General features: G+C 44.3%; 1 long non-coding RNA gene and 1 pseudogene across 1 annotated transcript; one reads left to right on the top strand and one right to left on the bottom strand.

Annotated features, from left to right (window-relative positions):
* Positions 1-2868: 2868 nt before the first annotated feature.
* LOC121585485 lies at positions 2869-8697 on the bottom strand (annotated as a pseudogene).
* LOC121585486 lies at positions 7937-22288 on the top strand. The gene is made up of 3 exons (XR_006003846.1): positions 7937-8023; positions 14073-14217; positions 22100-22288. It is a non-coding gene; the product is annotated as an uncharacterized LOC121585486 (long non-coding RNA).
* Positions 22289-24148: the final 1860 nt, after the last annotated feature.

Genomic DNA, 24148 nt, shown 5'->3' with positions numbered 1-24148 from the left:
CACCTCTAGGACCAGGGACTCAGCCTCCTGTTGTCTCTCCTTGAGTTTCTTACTGAACGCATCAGCCTTGGTTTTAGCAGAGTTTAGCTTCTGTTGAGCAGCTTTCAGTTCCTTCTCTCTCTCTGCCTCCGCATTCTTCATCTTGTTCTCCAACACCTTGTACTTCTCCTCTGCCTTCTTCTGGACCTCCTTACTACTGCGCAGGGTCTCCTCACACTCCTCGATGGTCCTGCGCAGCCTCTCCAGCTCCTCCTGTTGCTTATGGAAGGAGCTCTGTTGGAGTTTAGCCTGGAGGATATCTAACTCTTCTGTCTTCATGTCTAACTGTTGCTTTAACAAACGATACCTCTCAGCGGTCCCCTTCCAGACCAGACAGTTCTTTGTCCAGATTCTGTAGCTCCGTCTCTGTGTCGGTCTGGGCACCTGCCATCCCTATCAGAGCCCGGGCGGGAGTGAGTAATTCGGAGGATTGCACCGGAGCCTTCCCAGGATGAGTCTTGCCTCTCCGTTTCCGAGGTACTCGGGTTATCCTCTCCTGAGACTCTCTCCAGAGTGGGTAAAAGGCTGGGCAGTCTCGTCCAATTAGGACAGGGACGGGGAGGGAATCAACCACCCCCCGCCGTCGTGTGTATGGTTCCCCGTGTGCTGGTCATTGTAAGTTCAGTAATGGGGTATTCTCTGGTGTCCCCATGGACACAGGAAACTGGGAGGACTTTCCCCGGGGTCAGACACGTTGGGCCCACCAAATCCTTACGCACCAGGGTGGCCCGGCTACCAGAATCCAGTAAGGCCTCCACATCATGGTGATTCACAGTTACCGGGCAGGTGGGGGGGTCGATCTGGGCCGCCATCTACGACTCCCAAGAGCGAGGCAAAACGGTGTGTGGGTGCTGAGCTGGAGGACTCCGCAGTGGGCATAGGTTCATCGGCTGGTTTCCCACACTGCCAGGAGATATGTCCCATCTCCCCACACCGGTAACACTGTCGAGTTTCCCCCTCCTGGTGTACTCTTCTTGGCCCCGCCTGGTTTCTGGCTCCCCCTGGAGCCGGGATAAGTCCTGACGTGGCTGGGTTCGAGACCTGGGAAGCATTCAGCATCTCCGCTGTGGCCTGGTACTTTTCCACAGCTTCCACGGTCAGATCAGCCGTGGTCAAGGCCTGTTGGCTGATGAACCGTTTTGCCTCATAAGGCAGGGCGCGTAGGTAACGATCCACCACAACGGCCTCCACCACCGCCGCTGCTGTATTCCTCTGCGGATCCAGCCATTTCCTTGCGAGTCGGACAAGTTCATGCATCTGCGCCCGAGGAGGTTGGTCTGGTTGGAAGGTCCAGCTGTGAAAGCGCTGGGCCATACCAAACTTTGTGAGTCCATATCTGCTGAGGATCTCAGACTTCAGGGCATCATAGTCAGTAACCTGGTCAGGGCCCAGGTCCCGGACAGCATTCAGCGCTTCCCGGTTAGAAAGGGGGCTAACAGACCAACCCACTGTTGCTTGGGCCAGGCTTCCCTAGTGGCCGTGGCCTCAAATGCATGCAGGTATGCCTCAATGTCATCGGTAGCTCCCATCTTAGATATAAAGTCACTTGCCTTTATTGGGCGGGTATTTTGGACCACCCTCTGTCTCTGCAACTGCAATTCCTCTGCCTTCAGAAGGTTGGCTTTCTTTTGCTCCTCCAAGAGAGCCACGTTTGCTTGCATCTGGGCTTGCTGGCCAGCAACAAGGGCTTTCAATATGTCCTCCATTTCAGTCGGCGGGGAGCCTACGGCCAGCTTGGAAAACTGGGTGATCAAACCTTCGGTATCCTCCTCTGACATGCACTATTAACGCTTGAGCGTGCCCGTATTCTCCACCATCTGTGAAGTCACGAGAGGCTACACAGCTTTCAGCGGGATTGCTCAAGTAGTGCAAGGAGACCAGGTTCAACCAAAACAAGGATTTTATTAAAGGTCTTGGGAAACTAACGAAAGTATAACACAATACTGTTCTCTGGTGGCTCTTAAGGGTTAACAGTTCAGGGATGTCTCTTCCACATCCAAAATCATAACTCTCCCTCGCTCAAATAACTTTTCCCCAGTCTTACTGTATTCCACGTTGCAGCTAGTGGCCAACCCAGCAAAACGTCCTTCCAAATGTCCCACACGTATTTCCACAGGTGCATATATCCAAAGGTGAGTATTTCCCAAAGGTAAGTATCTCCAAATCCTTATATTCCTCATGGAAGTGGACGGGCAGCACTCTTGTCCTCCAGAGAGCCCAGGTTGGAGACTGTGTCTCTTCCCTTCCCAAACCTTCAGCTCATCAGCTCCTGATTGGTTTCAGCTGCGTGGGAAGATTGGCCATAGAGGGTTGGAGTTCCCGACCATACCAGCAGATGGAGCCATAGCTGTCTGGGTTTGCAGCCATCTCAGGGGGATGTAACGTCCCTCCAGGACACAGCCTCTCGTGACATCACAGTATATACACACACACACACACACACACACACACACACACACACAACCATATACACACTCACTCACACACACTACATCGACACTCCCACACAAATCCCACACACATTCACTACATACGCACGCACACACACACGCAAACCGACAACACAAACATACACACATACACATTACACACACGCACTTTTACCCATTTACTGCTGCTGCTCTGTTTTTTATTTTACTATTCTATTATCTATCCTGATGACCAGTCACTTTACCCTGCCTTCATGTACATATCTACCTCAAATACCTTGTACCCCTGCACAATGATCTGGTACTGGTACTGCCTGTACATAGCTCCATTCTTGTGTATTTTATTTTATTCCTCTTATGTTACTATTTTATTTTGATCTTTAAACTCTGCATTGTTGGGAAGGGCATTTCACGGTAAAGTCTACACCAGTTGTATTCGGCGAATGTGACAAAAAAAATTTGATTTGTTTTTTCCACATATAATTAATTCCACACAGATACATAATTAAATCAGTAAACCTATCAATAAATCCCCGAACACAACTAAATTAGACAGAAAATAAATTCTTACCACTGGAACCCTCTAGTCCTAGAAAATCCCTATGTATAATAGCTCAGCAATCTAAACATACCAGTTAAAGAATATAATTGCCAAAACATTCCCTCATGTAATACATGCCTGCATACTGTACATCCTATGGAAAGCCTAGGAATACTGCTATGGCACATTTTCAAATATGATTGTCACCATACAAAAGGCCTTGATCCAAACCTCCTCAAAGCAAACCTATAGCCACAGTGAAACTCATACTAGAATACAACCACACCACACTGACAGCTTAAACAGAGTAAGGCCCCATCTATTCAGGAGCACTTTACATCCATGTTAGGCTGCCTTCCGACTATAACATGTGACCTCTATCTAAGTGAGTACTACTACTGCCTATCAGCTATTGAACCAGACTCTTAGCAAGCTGTAGTGACTGTCACACTGCCCTGTCATGCAGTATGAATGGTCACCTTGGCCGGGTTAACCTCCATCGGGGTGCTGTGGAGCCCAGGACCAAATATGGGGAACACTCTCTCTGTAAACTCGTGTGTGAAGGTGCACAGGTGCTTCCCACCGTTGCCTGCGTCCCAAAATGACACCTCCCCCTTATCCAAGTTTAGCTTGACCCGGATCCTCTCCGGCCGCCTCTCCACGGCCAGCACAGTGCGTTTGCCCGTCAGGGCGTTGTACACACCTTTGCTCAGCCCGATGGTCCACACTCCCCTGTCTGTGGACACAGTGAACTTCCTCTTGTGAGCCACAGACTCCTTACAGACTCCCAGGATCCACTTGGGGTTGTCTCCGACATGGACCTCCCAGCGGTGCTTGCCGGAGCGGAAGCCCTCAGCTCCAAGGACGAAGACACAGGGGTCGAAGCGCTCGGGGTTGTCCAGGAGGGACTGGCGCTCTGGGCTGTCCCGTACGCTGGCCAGGTCTGGGGACATGGAGAGCCAGGGAGAGGCCGTGTTAGGGTCCATCACCACTGGGACTGGAGAGAGAGAGAGAGATGTGTTACAAAACATTATGAATGAAGCATAACTGTTGCTCAAAGTGTTTCCTCCTTCATTCAAAACATTGACCCCTTACACGTTATATAGCCTTCCACACCCATTTTATTGTGTGTCATAACTTACGTAGCAAGTTATAACCCTAACCTAACCCCTTGTCCTTTAGTACATGTACTCACTGCATGTGACGTGAGCCTGCATGCTCTTCCAAATGTTGTATCCCAGAGAGCCCACGTGCTTGGCCATGTTCAGGAGAGCATCTGAGGGATTTTGGGGGTCTTCACAAGGCCACTGGGCTCTGTGAAAACATGCCATCATAGAAGATGACCATGATATTAGAGGGAGGGTACATGAACTGTAGGGCAACTGATAGGATGTTACTGTACTTACTTTTTCTTTAAGGCTGGGAAGTTCTGAAAAATAACAACACAATTGAATCCATTAGTTCATTGTGAATAAGATCGACAAATGCTTGCATTCAAAAATGTCTCACTGTCATGCACAGTGACAATGTACAGTTAGGATGAGAGAGGGAGACCCCCCCCCATGAGGGGACCCCTCCTGCTTACCTTCAAGAAGGTTAAATCCTCCGCCCCATCTCCCTCTTCACTGTTTGGACCAGCTTAGTGAGGGCAGCGATGTCACAGGTCAAGGAGTAGATCCTGTCCTCCATACTGGATCTCTTGTCCTCCTCCTCGTCTGCCAGAGCCTTCAGCCTGGCAGCCTCCTCTACACACAACACCTGATGGAGCCTCTCAAACGCTGCCTTGATCTGCTTCTCTGCCTGTTCGGCCTGGCTCTGGGTACGAGAGAGGTTGGAGGAAGAGTGATGTTCTGTAATGATACTGACATACCTCATTCATATCTCATACAACATAACTAATCTATAGACTATAATTATAGTTTCATCTAGAGGCTTTCCTAGAGTTTTTCCTTGTTAGGACTCCAGGCCCTAGGTTTGATCTACAGTCAACTATTCTGTTTATTTCCCATTCTTTCTGGAGGCTCACGGACTCTCAGCTTGTCCATACTCATAACCAGTCAAACAGGTTGGTTCACATATCTCATTACAGAACAAATGACAGTATGATGAACATCAAACTGTTGGGCTCTGGATAGGGCACACCCATCTAGATATAACTAGTGAGGGCATCAAAGAGCTCTAACAAATCCCATTATCTTACACAAAACCTTCACCAAGATTTGTCCACATGACATTGACACATGGGCATTAGTCATGGTAATGGATAGGTCCTACTGTGTAGATGTCAGCAGGTCAAACAGATACAATATTATAGTACCTTTATGAAATCGACTGTGTTAGGGCATTTCTTTTTCATTCTCTTGAAGGACTCCACTTTCTCCTCCAATATGTTGACTTTAATTGTCAGTTCTTCCTGCAATAGAACACATAAAACACAATTAATATCCATATTAGTTTGTGATCTAGTTACTACCAGATAATAAAAAAACATACATCAACTTATTTGCAGTATTGTTTCAGGTCCTAAGCAATTGGGTGTTGACTAAGGGGGGGTGGGGACTCGGGGCAATAAAGCCTTGTTCACACTGCAGGCCTTAATGCTGAAATCAGTTTTGTTTTTCAAATCTGTTTTGGAATGCTGACTGTCCAAACAGCAAGTTACAAGTGACCAAATCAGATGTGTGTGTTCAGACAGCAGTCATTTGCTGACATGGCTACGCTAGTTGTCATAGTAACGACAGGTGTGGCCACAGTGGTGTAGGCTGATTGGTGGTGGTGCTCGTGGTTCCTATCACTCAGAAGTTATGTAGCAAGCTAAGGAGACAACAATGCCTGCCGGGAAAGTTTTATTGCTATACGCACTAACTTGGGGAGGGAGAGCAATGGCGGAAGCAGAAGCAATGCTTGATTCTGTTGGTGCGAGTGAAGATAGATATTTCAGTATTTCACAAAGAATGGAGCTAAAAGGGCTAAAGTTGTAAATGAAGATAAGCTTCAGTATGATAACGCCTCATTCCTTGTTGGAGTGCGATTCATGAGGAAGGATGTTTTTTGGGGAAACCCGTTTGCGGTCACAAAGATGGTGAAGGATGCATTGGGAGAAGTGGAGTCAGATTGACCAGGAGTGGTATGATGTTGATTTCATGTGTGTCAACAGAACAAAAGGAGAAAGCACAAATTATCAATGTATGAAGTGGAATGCTATGATTATCGGAGTAGGTCACCAATAAAAGGTGTCATATCTGGCATCTCTATGGCTATTGAGGCTTCATGGTTTAAGATGCACATGCCAGGAGTAGTTGATTCACGTCGCTTAACCCACACTGTGAATGGAAAGGAGGAAAACCTTTCTGTGTTATTGATGTTTGATGAAGAATTTCTCCCAACCCATGTAAAGCTGGGCTATATGAGATATGTGGTGCGAGCTTATGTACAAAAGCAACTTCAATGTCATAAATGTAAAAAGTTTGGCCATGTGTCAAGTGTTTGCAAACGGAATATAATTGATGAAGAGTCTGAGGATGCACAATGTTACCATTGTGATGGGAATCACGTTCCAGAGTTCCCTGAGTGCCCTGTTAGGGTGAAGGAGGTTGAAGTAGCAAGGATCAGGGCTGTTGAGAAGGTCTCTTATTCAGAGTCAGTGAAAATTGTCGAAGCAGTGAGTAGAGATGATGAAGCTATGGCAGTGGATACCCAACAGTCTGTGGATGTCAGTCAGTTGAGAGATCCTGAAACACTGATCGTGAAGGTTGATTTTGTTGCGTTCATTGCGCAGGTGTTTAATTGTACAGGACAAACTAACAACAACAAAAATCAAAGAAACTGGAAATCATTGTGAAAGCGGCTAAAAGTTTCTTAGATCACCAGGATTTCACATCTGAAACTTTGCAGGGAATAATGTCTGAAGATGCTTCCCCCTCTCAGGCCCCAGAACCTGTGTAGGGATCGGAGTACATTTGACTAAGTGAAGGAGTACATTGACTTTTGTTTTGTTTTTTTGAGAATAATATGAGTGTTTTATTTTGTATTATTATTATTTATTAATTTTCGTTCTCAGTTCTACCCCACCCAGTAGGTGGCGACAATACCCTTTTGGATGTAGTCCGCCAATACAATCTTGAAGAAGAAGAAGACCTGCCATGGACGTTTCCCAGGTGCTTTGAATGTTCCAAATCATAGCGTAAGAACACTTTTAAAGCCTCAAAGGATAAGATGATCCAACTTTCAAAACGAGTCCTTTTTGGCTAGCCACAGCAGTTCAGACACAAGTCGCATGCCCAGGAATCAGATTTGTATCTGACTTCAAACCACCTATGAAGGGCCAAAGCGGTGAGAAAGTAGCGCCCTTCTCAAATGAACAGTAATCTGCAGCGCTTTATCATGTTGTCAACAAGGCAGCATGGTGCATCGTTCAGAAACATACAACATCTATTTTCCATAAAATAAATGTTATAATTTTCAAAATAGTTTTCATTGGGAAGACAGATAAAGCGTTTTTTATTAAAAGCAATCACTTTGTATGTCAAAACACAGCATCCTATTATTACTCCACGTGCTTAACCTATGTCAATTTATGTATTGAGCCGACTTCGCCGTCGGCCAGAGCGTGGCACCTGGCTCAAGCCCGGGAGGCAAACCCGTCCAAAACTAATGCAATCACTTTTCACCCGCCCACAAACTCCTCCCACCGCGGAAACCCGGCCCAGATAATGGGAATCTCCTCACTCTCACCTTACAAAACGGCGCCCCCTTGTTGAGTGGCAGCAGCTCGTGAGTCCGATGTAGAGGGACACAGGTTACAAAGAGGCACGTTACTGATTGCGTTCGGTCCCCGCCAGCACTTCTCCTTCTGAAAGGACTCGGTGGCGGCCATCAGCGCCCGGTTGGAGATTGGTTGCTCGCCGTCGCAGCTCTTCCTGCACACGGGACAGTTCTGCCCCAGCGCCTTCCAGCTTTTCTCCAAGCACTCCTTGCAGAAGCTGTGGCTGCAGGAAAGAAGCACGGGCTCCCGGTAAAGATCTTTACACACCGGACAGGTCAGGTCCTCCTGAAGGAGGAATGAACCCTCTGACATTTCCTAATTCCAAGCACTTTCAGCCATGGTGTCGCTGTCCGCTCTGCAGGCCCTTTCAGATAACGCGTAAAGTTTACTTTCGCTTTCTTCAAAATGCTCCTTTTTATACGCTGACAGTTGTCCAGAGACACTCTTCCGTTCTGTTTGACGGTTTTCCTTTATTCTTTGTAGATTTGTTGACGCCAACACAAAACTTTAGTTTGGAAACAGGTAAAATTTGCCTTTTTGGAGAGCCGTAACCTGGAGTTCCAACTGTGACCTCCCTTCAGACTTCCTTCCGCAATGGAGTGGGTGTGTGTATGGTGCACAACAGTCCCTAGCGGAGTTTAGGGTGTACAACCATGTATTATACACGTTGCTATTGAATTGGTACAAGTTATGCAAAGTAAAGTATACATGATTGAATGCTGTGTCAACATGCATTACATTTTGCACATTGTGCCAGCGGGAAAATTGCTGCTGTCATTGCTGTTTCCACCCTTATTCCCACAATCCATGAAATCCTCCTAAATAGATTTAGGCCTAGAAATAGACTACATGTATGTTCATGATCAATATTTTCTCTCCAACAGAGGGAGCCCAAACCTTTTTATAAATGATGCTCATAAGAGTTTTACCATTGTTTGATTTATGAATCACATTTATTTAATGAAATTGTGAAATTATTTTTCCAGTATCAAATATTTCTAAATGCAAAAAAATGAAATGCACGTGATTTCTTATTTCTATATTGTGAAGAGTTTAAGACATTTTTATTATTGTAAGTATATTTAAATTAAAAATCAGTGACAGTAAGACCTGAATTCCACATTATGTGAATGCACGTGTCTCACTGTCAATCAAATGATCTTCATCTGCTGGATGAGTCACTCCATGGCCCCACTCTGCATCAGGGTCCATCACCATGGAAACGTCTTATTTTTCAATATTTCCAATAATATTTATTTATTTATACAAGTTCTCATTATTTCAAAAAACAAATCGAATCAGTCAGGCTTTAGACACACTACATTGTTGAGCACAGTTATTACAAAGTAATACTGGTTTTATATGTTGCTAATAGGATCTGATCCCGTGGTCTGACTGGCTACCATTTCAGCGCTAAATCTCCCTTGCGTTTTAGCAGACACTCTTATCCAGAGTGACTTACAGGCGCAATTATGGTTAAGTGCCTTGCTCAAGGGCACAGACAGATTTTTCACCTAGTCAACTTGGGGATTTGAACCAGCAACCTTTCGGTTACTGGCCCAACACTCTTAACCGCTAGGCAACCTCCCACCCCTTGTGGTCTGTGTGTAGTAGCCTTAGACACAATATGACATCATTTTGATCGTAATAGCAGTGCTTGACTGAAATAGGTGCCGGTACTCATTTTGGGTGCCGGTACTGTTTATATTTAGGTGCAGGAGCTCCAAAATACTTTTTGATTTAATATTTTATAAGAGGAACCGGAACTCAAGCTGTATTCTGCTCAGGTAAGCTCGGGCCCAAGTCAAGCACTGAGTAATACTAGTATGAAACCAACGCTTTAAGCTTAAAAGGCCTCAGGCAAAGAGACACACAGGAAACCCACAAAAGTGCAGCAGACTATGTAAAAGGGTTATATGCCCGTCCCCTACACACACACACACACACACACTATAGGGATCACACGCTACAACATCCTCTACACACACATCTAGACCAGACCATATATAGAAATATATCTGTGTGGATCTGTTGTGGACTCTACAAACTAATCTCTGTCACACAAAGGCTACAGCAGAGCACACACTACACATCACCCCAGTGGCCAAACACACACAGACACACCATGTCTGTGGATGTACACCCCTGTCAAGTTGATGATTGGAGAAATAGGCATAATTACTCTGGTAATGAAGCAATTACTCAGAATATAATTGATAGCAAGGATATCAGCTCCTGTGCAAGATTTAACAGGGTTCAGATGATTACAGATGACTAGAATAATATTGCTATAGTTTCATATCTAGATAGAGCTTGTCATCCCCTTTGATTCCAGCTGTGTCTGACTGTGTCAGTGTGTCAGGTTAGCGGCTAGCTGTGTAGTGGCTGCTCGTTTCACTGAGCAGCCATTAGAGATAGACGACAGGCAGGCAGGCGGCAGTGGAAAGAAAGGGTGAGGAAGTGGGCAAGTTTAGGGTTTTAAGTGGCACAGTGGTTCAGAGAGAGAGAGGTTCCCTTATGACTCATCTTTGACATTAATAATAATAATAACAGTACATTTTATTTCAATTGCTTTTCACAACACTCAGTCACATTACATACACAAGAAAATCAGCAGGATAAAAAGCAATACAATCACACATTAAAATAAGTAGGTATATAAAAGTACACTAAACATGAGGACAGACTAACCATGGAGAACACTAAACATGAGGACAGACTAACCATGGAGAACACTAAACATGAGGACAGACTAACCATGGAGAACACTAAACAGACTAACTAGGGACGTTAACTACAGAGGGTAAAAGCTAAGACAACAGAGAATCCAGGTAAGCCTTTACACTCAGAACAAAAAAGGTTATTCGGCTGAGCCAATAGGAGAACCCTTTTTGGTTCAGGTGTGGTGCCTAGTTGGAACAAAAGCCTGCAATACCTGTGGCACTCCAGGAACAGGGTTGCCTACCCCTGCCCTAGACCCTTTGACTGAAAAAAAGATTTGAGTGTGTCAGAGTACTCATCTCAACATGACAATATGAAGGCTGAACCATCCACTCCAACTCCACAGTCAGGAACCTTGGTGTTACACAAATTCAACTTTTAAGAAGGCACACCTGTTAATTGAAATGCATTCCAGGTGACTACCTCATGAAGCTGGTTGAGAGAATGCCAAGAGTGTGCAAAGCTGTCATCAAGGCAATGTTGGACGGGCAAGGAGGAATGGCTGAGTCAAATAGGAATCCTGACTTAATGAAGTGGTGATTAAAGAGCTCAGCCATGTGCTCCTTGTCAGTAACAACCACATCATCAACATTAAGGTACATGGGCAGCTGTGAGGAGGAGGGTTTATTCTCCAGGTCTTTAACCGTTTTCCAGAACTTCTTGGGGTTAGACCCACAGAGAGAGAACTGCTCCTTAAAGTAACTAACTTTGGCCTTCCGGATAGCCAGAGTGCACTTATTTCTCATTTGCCTGAACGAGAGCCAGTCAGCCTGAGTATACGTGGGCTGAGCCTTTCGCCAAATGGAATTCTTGAGGTGGAGAAACTCTGCCAGATCACAGTCGAACCAGGGGCTGAACCTGTTTTTAATTCTCATTTTCTTTATGGGGGCGTTTGTTAACAATACCGCTGAAAATATAAAAAAAATTAGGTCCAAGCGTCTTCGACAGAGGGGATCAAGCTGATTCTATACCAATTTACAGAGGCCAGGTCATGAAGGAAGGCTTGCTCATTCAAGTTTTTTAGCAAGCGTCAATGACAAATCAGGACAGGTCGTTTCACTGAGCAACTATTAGAGATAGACGACAGGCAGGCAGGCGGCAGAGGAAAGAAAGGGTGAGGAAGTGGGCAAGTTTAGGGTTTTAAGTGGCACAGTGGTTCAGAGAGAGAGAGGTTCCCTTATGACTCATCTTTGACATTAATAATAATAATAACAGTACATTTTATTTCAATTGCTTTTCACAACACTCAGTCACATTACATACACAAGAAAATCAGCAGGATAAAAAGCAATACAATCACACATTAAAATAAGTAAGTATATAAAAGTACACTAAACATGAGGACAGACTAACCATGGAGAACACTAAACATGAGGACAGACTAACCATGGAGAACACTAAACATGATGACAGACTAACCATGGAGAACACTAAACATGATGACAGACTAACCATGGAGAACACTAAACATGAGGACAGACTAACCATGGAGAACACTAAACATGATGACAGACTAACCATGGAGAACACTAAACATGAGGACAGACTAACCATGGAGAACACTAAACATGAGGACAGACTAACCATGGAAAACACTAAACATGAGGACAGACTAACCATGGAGAACACTTCCCTAGTTTGTCTGATTAGTGTTCTCCATGGTTAGTATGTCCTCATGTTTAGTGAACTACAGAGGGTAAAAGCTAAGCCTGTATGAAGAGGTGTGTCTTCACACTCAGAACAAAAAAGGTACTATCTAGAACCTAAAAGGGTTATTCGGCTGAGCCAATAGGAGAACCATTTTTTGTTCAGGTGTGGTGCCTAGTTGGAACAAAAGCCTGCAATACCTGTGGCACTCCAGGAACAGGGTTGCCTACCCCTGCCCTAGACCCTTTGACTGAAAAAAGATTTGAGTGTGTCAGAGTACTCATCTCAACATGACAATCGAAGGCTGAACCATCCACTCCAACTCCACAGTCAGGAACCTTGGTGTTACACAAATTAAACTTTTAAGAAGGCACACCTGTTAATTGAAATGCATTCCAGGTGACTACCTCATGAAGCTGGTTGAGAGAATGCCAAGAGTGTGCAAAGCTGTCATCAAGGCAAAGGCTGGCTATTTGAAGAATCTCAAATATAAAATATGTTTTGATTTGTTTAACACTTTTTTGGTTACTACATGATTCCATATGTGTTATTTCATAGATTTGATAGATTCACTATTATTCTACAATGTAGAAAATAGTAAAAATAAAGAAAAACCCTTGAATGAGTAGGTGTTCTAAAACGTTTTACCGGTAGTGTATATAGACAAAATGAATTACTTTTTAACAATTCTGATTTTTCAGGGGGTGTTGCAGCACCCTCAGCACCCTTGGCTATGAGTGTAGGGGTGCAGGAGGTCAGTAAGGTATGTGGGCGCCAGTCCATTGAGTGCTTTGTCGGTGAGCATGAACAATTTGAAGATGATCCTGTATTGAACTGGGAGCCAGTGGAGTTTAATAAGGGTGGTGGTGATGTGGTCCCCGAGGTCTGGTGTATGTGAGGACTCGTGCAGCTGAGTTTTGAATATGTTGAAATCTGTCCAGTGTTTTGGTGGGGAGTCTGTAGAGAATGGCGTTGCAGTAGTCCAGGCGTGATAAAACAAAGGCGTGAATGAGGGTTTCAGCAGTGGGGTCAATGAGAGAGGGTCTGAGTCGTGAGATGTTTTTGAGGTGGAAGAAGGTTGACTTGGTGATGTTCCGGGTGTGGGGTTCAAATGAAAGACTTGGGTCAAATGTAACACCAAGGTTCCTGACTGTGGAGTTGGAGTGGATGGTGCAGCCGTCGATTGTCATGTTGAGATGAGTACTCTGACACACTCGCATCTCTTTTCAGTCAAAGGGTCTAGGGCAGGGGTAGGCAACCCTGTTCCTGGAGTGCCATAGGTATTGCAGGCTTTTGTTCCAACTAGGCACCACACCTGACCAACTGAGCTCATTGATCAGTTCAGTGATTGCCTAAATTCAACACACCTGGTTTTCCAGGTTGGTTAAATCAAAAACATGAAGTGCCTGCGGCACTCCGGGATCAGGGTTACCTACCCCTGGTCTAGGGTCACAGCTATCTATCGCTCATCCTCTTACACTCACTGAGACACAGGAAGTCAGATCCTAGTGAACCAAGTTTTGTTCAAGTCTTTTGTTAGAGTCCTGGGTGGCCTTGTTTGTTGTAACAGTAAAAGACAGAGATTCTGAACAATAGTGTTGAGTGAGCCGCACAAGAGATGTGAGGTTTTGGTACCGCTTAGTTTTTCACTGTCTGCATGTAGGTGTTTTGTCTGGAGTCTGTATCATGTATTCTACTTTAGGTGGTCTCCTGTTTGTCATGTCCTTGAAACTGTCTCTTATAGCTAGTGTTAGGGGCCTACGATAATGTCCTGCCATTGCAATGCTTTATCTCTTGATAATATATTGTTGGATGATACAGTATCTTAATGAATGCGGTATATGTCGATGTTCTGAAGGTCTTGTAAAATATCCCGTAAATATCTGTTAAATATTGACTGTCTTCCTCTTTTCCTCTTCATCCCTCTCAGATGTATCTCTTCTGGTGGATCACCCACATCTTTCTATCCCTCCCTTCTCTCCTCTCTCTGGTCCAATCCCTCACGTGCAACAAGGAGACACAGTATGCTTGGTCACTGTTAGTAAGCTAATGGTGCTGCAGCAAATGTCCACCAGGTAAGCCATTCGAATAAGACTTTTGTGTGTGTGTGTGTGTGTGTGTGTGAAATGTACTGTGTTGTCCTATGTTGTTCTAGTCTCCCCGGTTACGACCTGTTTTGCCTGTCTTGACCCTGAGCCTGCCTGCCGTCTACGTCTGCCAACTATTACCAGGATTACGAACCCCTGCCTGTCCTCGACCTGCCTTTTGCCTGCCCCTGTATATTCAAAAAATCTCTGAGACTTGAACCATCTGTCTCACGTGTCTGCATCTGGGTCTCATCCTGAGTCATGATAGAATGATAGAAAACTGTAGCAGACACATGTATGCAAATAATACATTTGTATATATTGCTATAGATTCATATCTAGATAGAGCTTGTCATCCCCTTTGATTCCAGCTGTGTCTGACTGTGTCAGTGTGTCAGGTTAGCGGCTAGCTGTGTAGTGTGCTGTGGTGACCCCACCCCCCCCCCCTCTGATTTCTTCCACCAAAGAGCAAAATCGAGAGGTGAGAGAGGAAAGAGTGGTTTTACAAGAGACCTATTTTAAGTTATATCTTCGGTGCAAATGGTAAAACTCGGGTAGTAAAACAAATTAAGCAAAATACAACATTTTGTGATAATAATAAGTTACCCACTGGGCACAGACGTCAGTTCAACGTGTAGTTTTGATTTACATTTGGTTGAGCTGTCAACTAACGTGAAATCAACCAAAAATGTCACCCTGTCATTGGATTTAGGTTCAAAGTTGGGTGAAAAAAACAACAGAATTCCCTTATGGTGATGACTTTTTGTAAATCCAATCATGACTTTGAATTTGTTGTTTGAAATTATGTGGAAACAACGTTGATTCAACCAGTTTTTGCCCAGTGGGTAGTGTGTACACCAATTAGAAAACACTAAGAATATATTAAATAACCTTTTCAACTCTGTCAAAATCAGTCCTAATATTTGTGTGGTCGTAGATGCGGTTTGTTTGCCGCACAAGCTTAGCGTCACCATAGTGAACTAAAATCACAGACAATGTTGTTGTTCCAGGAACTGGTCCCATAAAACACATCTGTAAAATAGTTTCCTTTTTATTATTAATACATTTCAGTTCCTGTACCATGTGGAAATACTGCACTCAGTCAAACTTGTTACATGTGTAACAACTAACTTTTTGAAACAATTGCCTTTTTGATGATATGTTTTTGAGAACCTAATATCACGGTTTTCGGTGAAACGAGAGAAATTTATTTATTTATTTATTTAACCTTTATTTAACTAGGCAAGTCAGTTAAGACCAAATTCTTATTTACAATGACGGCCTACAAAAAGGCCTCCTGTGGGGACGGGGGCTGGGATTAAAATAAAAATATAGGACAAAACACACACCACGACAACAGAGACACCACAACACTACATAAAGAGAGACCTAAGATAACAACATAGCATGGCAGCAACAAATGACAACACAGGGTGACAACAACATGGTAGCAACACAACATGGCAGCAGCACAACATGGTAGCAGCACAAAACATGGTACAAACATTATTGGGCACAGACAACAGCACAAAGGGCAAGAAGGTAGAGACAACAATACATCACGTGAAGCAGCCACAACTGTTAGTAAGTGTCCATGATTGAGTCTTTGAATGAAGAGATGAAGATAAAACTGTCCAGTTTGTGTTTTTTTGCAGCTCGTTCCAGTCGCTAGCTGCAGCGAACTGAAAAGAGGAGCGACCCAGGGATGTGTGTGCTTTGGGGACCTTTAACAGAATATGACTGGCAGAACGGGTGTTGTATGTGGAGGATGAGGGCTGCAGTAGGTATCTCAGATAGGGGGGAGTGAGGCCTAAGAGGGTTTTATAAATAAGGATCAACCAGTGGGTCTTGCGAGGGGTATACAGAGATGACCAGTTTACAGACGAGTATAGAGTGCAGTGATGTGTCCTATAAGGAGCATTGGTGGCAAATCTGATGGCCGAATGGTAAAGAACATCTAGCCACTCGAGAGCACCCTTACCTGCCGATCTATAAATTACGTCTCCGTAATCTAGCATGGGTAGGATGGTCATCTGAATCAGGGTTAGTTTGGCATCTGGGGTGAAAGAGGAGCGATTACGATAGAGGAAACTAAGTCTAGATTTAACCTTAGCCTGCAGCTTTGATATGTGCTGAAAGAAGGACAGTGTACCGTCTAGCCATACTCCCAAGTACTTGTATGAGGTGACTACCTCAAGCGCTAAACCCTCAGAGGTAGTAGTCACACCTGTGGGGAGAGGGGTATTCTTCTTACCAAACCACATGACCTTTGTTTGGGAGGTGTTCAGAACAAGGTTAAGGGCAGAGAAAGCTTGTTGGACACTAAGAAAGCTTTGTTGTAGCGCTTTTAACACAAAATCCGGGGAGGGGCCAGCTGTGTATAAGACTGTATCATCTGCATATAAATGGATGAGAGTGCTTCCTACTGCCTGAGATATGTTGTAAATTGAGAAGAGCGTGGGGCCTAGGATCGAGCCTTGGAGTACTCCCTTGGTGACAGGCAGTGGCTGAGACAGCAGATGTTCTGACTTTATACATTGCACTCTTTGAGAGAGGTAGTTAGCAAACCAGGCCAAAGACCCCTCAGAGACACCAATACTCCTTAGCCGGCCCACAAGAATGGAATGGTCTACCGTATCAAAAGCTTTGGCAAAGTCAATAAAAATAGCAGCACAATATTGCTTAGAATCAAGGGAAATGGTGACATAATTTAGGACCTTTAAGGTTGCAGTGACACATCCATAACCTGAGCGGAAACCAGATTGCATAGCAGAGAGAATACTATAGACATCAAGAAAGTCAGTCAGTTTTTCCAACACTTTTGATAAACAGAGCAAAATAGAAATGGACCTAATAACAGTTTGGATCAGCTTGATCTCCCCCTTTAAATAAAGGACGCAACGTGGCTGCCTTCCAAGCAATGGGAACCTCCCCAGAGAGGAGAGACAGGTTAAAAAGGTCAGAGATAGGCTTGGCGATGATAGGGACTGCAACCTTAAAGAAGAAAGGGTCTAAACCATCTGACCCAGATGTTTTTTTGGGGTCAAGTTTAAGGAGCTCCTTTAGCACCTCGGACTCAGTGACCACCTGCCGGGAGAAACTTTGTAGCGGGGGAAAAAGAGGGAGGAGCATCAATGCTAGTCACATTAGAAGGGGTGGGAGATGAGGAAATGTTGGACGGGCAAGGAGGCATGGCTGAGTCAAATAGGAATCCTGACTTAATGAAGTGGTGATTAAAGAGCTCAGCCATGTGCTCCTTGTCAGTAACAACCACATCATCAACATTAAGGTACATGGGCAGCTGTGAGGAGGAGGGTTTATTCTCCAGGTCTTTAACCGTTTTCCAGAACTTCTTGGGGTTAGACCCACAGAGAGAGAACTGCTCCTTAAAGTAACTAACTTTGGCCTTCCGGATAGCCAGAGTGCACTTATTTCTCATTTGCCTGAACGAGAGCCAGTCAGCCTGAGTATACGTGGGCTGAGCCTTTCGCCAAATGGAATTCATGAGGTGGAGAAACTCTGCCAGATCACAGTCGAACCAGGGGCTGAACCTGTTTTTAATTCTCATTTTCTTTATGGGGGCGTTTGTTAACAATACCGCTGAAAATATAAAAAAAATTAGGTCCAAGCGTCTTCGACAGAGGGGATCAAGCTGATTCTATACCAATTTACAGAGGCCAGGTCATGAAGGAAGGCTTGCTCATTCAAGTTTTTTAGCAAGCGTCAATGACAAATCAGGACAGGTCGTTTCACTGAGCAACTATTAGAGATAGACGACAGGCAGGCAGGCGGCAGAGGAAAGAAAGGGTGAGGAAGTGGGCAAGTTTAGGGTTTTAAGTGGCACAGTGGTTCAGAGAGAGAGAGGTTCCCTTATGACTCATCTTTGACATTAATAATAATAATAATAATAACAGTACATTTTATTTCAATTGCTTTTCACAACACTCAGTCACATTACATACACAAGAAAATCAGCAGGATAAAAAGCAATACAATCACACATTAAAATAAGTAAGTATATAAAAGTACACTAAACATGAGGACAGACTAACCATGGAGAACACTAAACATGAGGACAGACTAACCATGGAGAACACTAAACATGATGACAGACTAACCATGGAGAACACTAAACATGAGGACAGACTAACCATGGAGAACACTAAACATGAGGACAGACTAACCATGGAGAACACTAAACATGAGGACAGACTAACCATGGAGAACACTAAACATGAGGACAGACTAACCATGGAGAACACTAAACATGAGGACAGACTAACCATGGAGAACACTAAACATGAGGACAGACTAACCATGGAGAACACTTCCCTAGTTTGTCTGATTAGTGTTCTCCATGGTTAGTATGTCCTCATGTTTAGTGAACTACAGAGGGTAAAAGCTAAGCCTGTATGAAGAGGTGTGTCTTCACACTCAGAACAAAAAAGGTACTATCTAGAACCTAAAAGGGTTATTCGGCTGAGCCAATAGGAGAACCCTTTTTGGTTCAGGTGTGGTGCCTAGTTGGAACAAAAGCCTACAATACCTGTGGCACTCCAGGAACAGGGTTGCCTACCCCTGCCCTAGACCCTTTGACTGAAAATAGATTTGAGTGTGTCAGAGTACTCATCTCAACATGACAATCGACGGCTGCACCATCCACTCCAACTCCACAGTCAGGAACCTTGGTATTACACAAATTAACTTTTAAGAAGGCACACCTGTTAATTGAAATGCATTCCAGGTGACTACCTCATGAAGCTGGTTGAGAGAATGCCAAGAGTGTGCAAAGCTGTCATCAAGGCAAAGGCTGGCTATTTGAAGAATCTCAAATATAAAATATGTTTTGATTTGTTTAACACTTTTTTGGTTACTACATGATTCCATATGTGTTATTTCATAGATTTGATAGATTCACTATTATTCTACAATGTAGAAAATAGTAAAAATAAAGAAAAACCCTTGAATGAGTAGGTGTTCTAAAACGTTTTACCGGTAGTGTATATAGACAAAATTAATTACTTTTTAACAATTCAGATTTTTCAGGGGGTGCTGCAGCACCCTCAGCTCCCTTACTTCCCGTGGCTATGAGTGTAGGGGTGCAGGAGGTCAGTAAGGTATGTGGGCGCCAGTCCATTGAGTGCTTTGTAGGTGAGCATGAACAATTTGAAGATGATCCTGTATTGAACTGGGAGCCAGTGGAGTTTAATAAGGGTGGTTGTGATGTGGTCCCCGAGGTCTGGTGTATGTGAGGACTCGTGCAGCTGAGTTTTGAATATGTTGAAATCTGTCCAGTGTTTTGGTGGGGAGTCTGTAGAGAATGGCGTTGCAGTAGTCCAGGCGTGATAAAACAAAGGCGTGAATGAGGGTTTCAACAGTGGGGTCAATGAGAGAGGGTCTGAGTCGTGAGATGTTTTTGAGGTGGAAGAAGTTGACTTGGTGATGTTCCGGGTGTGGGGTTCAAATGAAAGACTTGGGTCAAATGTAACACCAAGGTTCCTGACTGTGGAGTTGGAGTGGATGGTGCAGCCGTCGATTGTCATGTTGAGATGAGTACTCTGACACACTCGCATCTCTTTTCAGTCAAAGGGTCTAGGGCAGGGGTAGGCAACCCTGTTCCTGGAGTGCCATAGGTATTGCAGGCTTTTGTTCCAACTAGGCACCACACCTGACCAACTGAGCTAATTGATCAGTTCAGTGATTGCCTGAATTCAACACACCTGGTTTTCCAGGTTGGTTAAATCAAAAACATGAAGTGCCTGCGGCACTCCGGGATCAGGGTTACCTACCCCTGGTCTAGGGTCACAGCTATCTATCGCTCATCCTCTTACACTCACTGAGACACAGGAAGTCAGATCCTAGTGAACCAAGTTTTGTTCAAGTCTTTTGTTAGAGTCCTGGGTGGCCTTGTTTGTTGTAACAGTAAAAGACAGAGATTCTGAACAATAGTGTTGAGTGAGCCGCACAAGAGATGTGAGGTTTTGGTACCGCTTAGTTTTCACTGTCTGCATGTAGGTGTTTTGTCTGGAGTCTGTATCATGTATTCTACTTTAGGTGGTCTCCTGTTTGTCATGTCCTTGAAACTGTCTCTTATAGCTAGTGTTAGGGGCCTACGATAATGTCCTGCCATTGCAATGCTTTATCTCTTGATAATATATTGTTGGATGATACAGTATCTTAATGAATGCGGGATACAGTGGGGGAAAAAAGTATTTAGTCAGCCACCAATTGTGCAAGTTCTCCCACTTAAAAAGATGAGAGAGGCCTGTAATTTTCATCATAGGTACACGTCAACTATGACAGACAAATTGAGAAGAAAAAAATCCAGAAAATCACATTGTAGGATTTTTAATGAATTTATTTGCAAATTATGGTGGAAAATAAGTATTTGGTCACCTACAAACAAGCAAGATTTCTGGCTCTCACAGACCTGTAACTTCTTCTTTAAGAGGCTCCTCTGTCCTCCACTCGTTACCTGTATTAATGGCACCTGTTTGAACTTGTTATCAGTATAAAAGACACCTGTCCACAACCTCAAACAGTCACACTCCAAACTCCACTATGGCCAAGACCAAAGAGCTGTCAAAGGACACCAGAAACAAAATTGTAGACCTGCACCAGGCTGGGAAGACTGAATCTGCAATAGGTAAGCAGCTTGGTTTGAAGAAATCAACTGTGGGAGCAATTATTAGGAAATGGAAGACATACAAGACCACTGATCATCTCCCCTCGATCTGGGGCTCCACGCAAGATCTCACCCTGTGGGGTCAAAATGATCACAAGAACGGTGAGCAAAAATCCCAGAACCACACGGGGGACCTAGTGAATGACCTGCAGAGAGCTGGGACCAAAGTAACAAAGCCTACCATCAGTAACACACTACGCCGCCAGGGACTCAAATCCTGCAGTGCCAGACGTGTCCCCCTGCTTAAGCCAGTACATGTCCAGGCCCGTCTGAAGTTTGCTAGAGTGCATTTGGATGATCCAGAAGAGGATTGGGAGAATGTCATATGGTCAGATGAAACCAAAATAGAACTTTTTGGTAAAAACTCAACTCGTCGTGTTTGGAGGACAAAGAATGCTGAGTTGCATCCAAAGAACACCATACCTACTGTGAAGCATGGGGGTGGAAACATCATGCTTTGGGGCTGTTTTTCTGCAAAAGGGACCAGGACGACTGATCCGTGTAAAGGAAAGAATGAATGGGGCCATGTATCGTGAGATTTTGAGTGAAAACCTCCTTCCATCAGCAAGGGCATTGAAGATGAAACGTGGCTGGGTCTTTCAGCATGACAATGATCCCAAACACACCGCCCGGGCAACGAAGGAAGCATTTCAAGGTCCTGGAGTGGCCTAGCCAGTCTCCAGATCTCAACCCCATAGAAAATCTTTGGAGGGAGTTGAAAGTCCGTGTTGCCCAGCGACAGCCCCAAAACATCACTGCTCTAGAGGAGATCTGCATGGAGGAATGGGCCAAAATACCAGCAACAGTGTGTGAAAACCTTGTGAAGACTTACAGAAAACGTCTGACCTGTGTCATTGCCAACAAAGGGTATATAACAAAGTATTGAGAAACTTTTGTTATTGACCAAATACTTATTTTCCACCATAATTTGCAAATAAATTCATTAAAAATCCTACAATATGATGTTCTGGATTTTTTTTCCTCATTTTGTCTGTCATAGTTGACGTGTACCTATGATGAAAATTACAGGCCTCTCATCTTTTTAAGTGGGAGAACTTGCACAATTGGTGGCTGACTAAATACTTTTTCTCCCCACTGTATGTCGATGTTCTGAAGGTCTTGTAAAATATCCCGTAAATATTTAAATATTGACTGTCTTCCTCTTTTCCTCTTCATCCCTCTCAGATGTATCTCTTCTGGTGGATCACCCACATCTTTCTATCCCTCCCTTCTCTCCCCTCTCTGGTCCAATCCCTCACGTGCAACAAGGAGACACAGTATGCTTGGTCACTGTTAGTAAGCTAATGGTGCTGCAGCAAATGTCCACCAGGTAAGCCATTCGAATAAGACTTTTGTGTGTGTGTGTGTGTGTGTGTGAAATGTACTGTGTTGTCCTATGTTGTTCTAGTCTCCCCGGTTACGACCTGTTTTGCCTGTCTTGACCCTGATCCTGCCTGCCGTCTACGTCTGCCAACTATTACCAGGATTACGAACCCCTGCCTGTCCTCGACCTGCCTTTTGCCTGCCCCTGTATATTCAATACATCTCTGAGACTTGAACCATCTGCCTCACGTGTCTGCATCTGGGTCTCATCCTGAGTCATGATAGAATGATAGAAAACTGTAGCAGACACGTATGCAAATAATACATTTGTAGGTATTGCTATAGTTTCATATCTAGATAGAGCTTGTCATCCCCTTTGATTCCAACTGTGTCTGACTGTCAGGTTAGTGGCTAGCTATGTAGTGTGCTGTGGTGACCCCCCCAGATTTCTTCCACCAAAGAGCAAAATCGAGAGGTGAGGGAGGAAAGAGTGGTTTTACAAGATACCTATCTTCAGTGCAAATGGTAAAACTCAGGTAGTAAAAAAAAATTAAGCAAAATACAACATTTTGTGATAATAATAAGTTACCCACTGGGCACAGACGTCAGTTCAACGTGTAGTTTTGATTTACATTTGGTTGAGCTGTCAACTAACGTGAAATCAACCAAAAATGTCACCCTGTCATTGGATTTAGGTTCAAAGTTCGGTGAAAAAAACAACAGAATTCCCTTATGGTGATGACTTTTTGTAACTCCAATCAGTTTTCCACGTTGATCCAACATCATACAATTTAGTCATTTAGCAGACGCTCTTATCCAGAGCGACTTACAGTTACTGAGTGCATACATTTTTTTGTATTTTTTTTGTATTTTTTATACTGGCCCCCCATGGGAAACGAACCCACAACCTTGGCGTTGCAAATGCCATGCTCTACCAACTGAGCCAAATCCCTGCCGGCCATTCCCTCCCCTACCCTGGGCCAATTGTGCGCCGCCCCATGGGTCTCCCGGTCGCGGCCGGCTACGACAGAGCCTGGATTCGAACCAGGATCTCTAGTGGCACAGCTAGCACTGCGATGCAGTGCCTTAGACCACTGCGCCACAGAATTTGTTGTTTGAAATTATGTGGAAACAACGTTGATTCAACCAGTTTTTGCCCAGTGGGTAGTGTGTACACCAATTAGAAAACACTAAGAATATATTAAATAACCTTTTCAACTCTGTCAAAATCAGTCCTAATATTTGTGTGGTCGTAGATGCGGTTTGTTTGCCGCACAAGCTTAGCGTCACCATAGTGAACTAAAATCACAGACCATGTTGTTGTTCCAGGAACTGGTCCCACAAAACACAGCTGTAAAAGAGTTCCCTTTTTACTATTAGCACATTTCTGTTCCCATACCACATGGAAGTAGTGCTCTCAGTCAAACTTCCCAGCTAGCACAGTGGATCTGGGTCGATTCTGGCTGAGAGTCGGGGCACTCGGCTGAGAGTCAGACTCGGCCGACGTTATGTGAAAAGCCATATCTCAGACTGGCCAATAAAAAGAAAAGATTAAGATGGGCAGTCTGAGATATGGCTTTTTCTTTGCAACTCTGCCTAGGTCAGCATCCCGGAGTCGCCTCTTCACTGTTGACGCTGAGACTGGTGTTTTGCGGGTACTATTTAATGAAGCTGCCAGTTGAGGACCTGTGAGGCGCCTGTTTCTCAAACTAGACACTCAAATGTATTTATCCTCTTGCTCAGTTGTGCACCGGGGCCTCCCACTCCTCTTTCTATTCTGGTTAGAGCCAGTTTGCCCTGTTCTGTGAAGGGAGTAGTACACAGCGTTGTACGAGATCTTCAGTTTCTTGGCAATTTCTCGCATGGAATAGCCTTCATTTCTCAGAAGAAGAATAGACTGACGAGTTTCAG

The sequence above is a fragment of the Coregonus clupeaformis genome, chromosome 17 (genome assembly GCF_020615455.1).
Source record: "Coregonus clupeaformis isolate EN_2021a chromosome 17, ASM2061545v1, whole genome shotgun sequence".
In the NCBI taxonomy this organism is placed as follows: Eukaryota; Metazoa; Chordata; class Actinopteri; order Salmoniformes; family Salmonidae; genus Coregonus; species Coregonus clupeaformis.
This window is presented reverse-complemented; position numbering and strand designations above follow the sequence as displayed.